Genomic DNA, 2,004 nt, shown 5'->3' with positions numbered 1-2,004 from the left:
TTTAATTCTTAGTTGTATCTGTATTGTTTCAATTGTATTTGTTTTTGAAAAATATGTTCACCTGGCTCAAAATTTATTTATTTATTTATTTATTTATTTTTTAAAGATTTTATTTATTTATTTGATAGAGAGAGACACAGCGAGAGAGGGAACACAAGCAGGGGGAGTGGGAGAGGGAGAAGCAGGCTCCCCGCAGAGCAGGGAGCCTGATGCGGGACTCGATCCCAGGACCCTGGGATCATGACCTGAGCTGAAGGCAGTCGCTTAACCAACTGAGCCACCCAGGCGCCCTCAAAATTTTAAAAAATACAAAATATACAGGGGCCCCTGAGTGGCTCAGTCGTTAAGTGTCTGCCTCTGACTCGGGTCGTGATGATCTCGGGGTCCTGTGATAGAGCCCCGCATCGGGCTCCCTGCTCAGCGGGGAGCCTGCTTCTCCCTCTCCCTCTCCCCCTGCTTATGCTCTCTCTGTCAAATACATAAATAAAATCTTTTAAAAATTACAAAATATACAAAAGAATACATATACAACAGAAATTTCCTCCCAAGCTGATTCCTTTTTACCTTTCTTGCCCTCAAATATACCCAAATAGTATCTCTTTTTACACGTCTGGTAGACACGTCAGTAAATATCATCTATTTTTTTTTTTTAAAGATTTTATTTATTTATTTGACAGAGAGAGACACAGCGAGAGGGGGAACACAAGCAGGGGGAGAGGGAGAGGGAGAAACAGGCTTCCCGCGGAGCAGGGAGCCGGATGCGGGGCTCCATCCCAGGACCCTGGGATCATGACCTGAGCTGAAGGCAGACGCTTAACGACTGAGCCACCCAGGCGCCCCCAGTAAATATCATCTATTGAGGACCTCCTATGTGTGCTTCCCATGATTATTTCACTTAGTCGTCACAGCCACCCACGAGGTAGACGGGGAAACAGGCTCAGAGACAAGAAGACGCTTGCTTGAAGCTATACCTCTGGTGAGCGGTAGACCCAAGATAATGTGTGTCCGTTTATTAAGTGCCTGCTATGTGGCAGGCCCCTAGGATTGTCCCAGACCTGGGACATTCAACAAATACTGAGTGCCCTCATCTTTTGGTCACTGGGCCTGGTGTTGGGTTACAACAGTGGGGAGGACGGGTCAGCCCTCCCAGAGTTGGTATTCCAGTGGAGATGACTCGTCGCTGTCACCCAACTTGCGGGTAAGGAAACCAAGGAACAGGAGGGCAAGAAACTGCTGAGTCATAAGGTGGGAAGAAAAGAGGGAGGAGGGGCGCCTGGGTGGCTCAGTAAGTTAGGCGTGTGACTCTTGATTTCGGCTCAGGTCATGATCTCAGGGTCCTGGGATGGAGACCCATATGGGCTCCCTGCCCACTAGGGAGTCTGCTAGTCTCCCTCTCCTCCTGCCCCTCCCCCTGCTCACTCTCTCTAAAATAAATAAACTTTTTTTTTTTAAGGTTTATTTATTTATTTATCAGAGAGAGAGAATGGGAGACAGAGAGCATGAGAGGGAGGAGGGTCAGAGGGAGAAGCAGACTCCCCACCGAGCAGGGAGCCCGATGTGGGACTCGATCCTGGGACTCCAGAATCATAACCTGAGCCGAAGGCAGTTGCTTAACCAACTGAGCCACCCAGGCGCCCCAAATAAATAAAACATCTTTAAAAAAAAAGCTAGGACAGACCCGTTTCACTGGTAGGGAAATTGGGGCACAGAGATGGGGAGGGCCTTGCCCAAGGGAACCCACCTAGCGGTGGCGGATCCGGGAGTCAGGGCTCTCACAGGCTGGACGTCCCCGTAGGGCCCGCTTGGCCCCTCCCCTTAGGGGGCGGTCCTAGGCCGGGCCCCGCCCCCGGCGCTCGCGACCGCGTCCCTGGCAGCCCCGGCGGCAGTTTCCTGCCTGCGTCGCTGGGCGGGCGGCCGGCCCATCTGGCGGCCCCCACGGGGCGGCGCGGGGAGGCGGCCCAGACTCGCTGGAGCCAGGCGCCGGCCCGCGCCCCCCGCCCGCCC

The sequence above is a fragment of the Leptonychotes weddellii genome, chromosome 10 (assembly GCF_054177405.1).
Source record: "Leptonychotes weddellii isolate Sample4059 chromosome 10, ASM5417740v2, whole genome shotgun sequence".
Lineage (NCBI taxonomy): Eukaryota > Metazoa > Chordata > Mammalia > Carnivora > Phocidae > Leptonychotes > Leptonychotes weddellii.
This window is presented reverse-complemented; position numbering follows the sequence as displayed.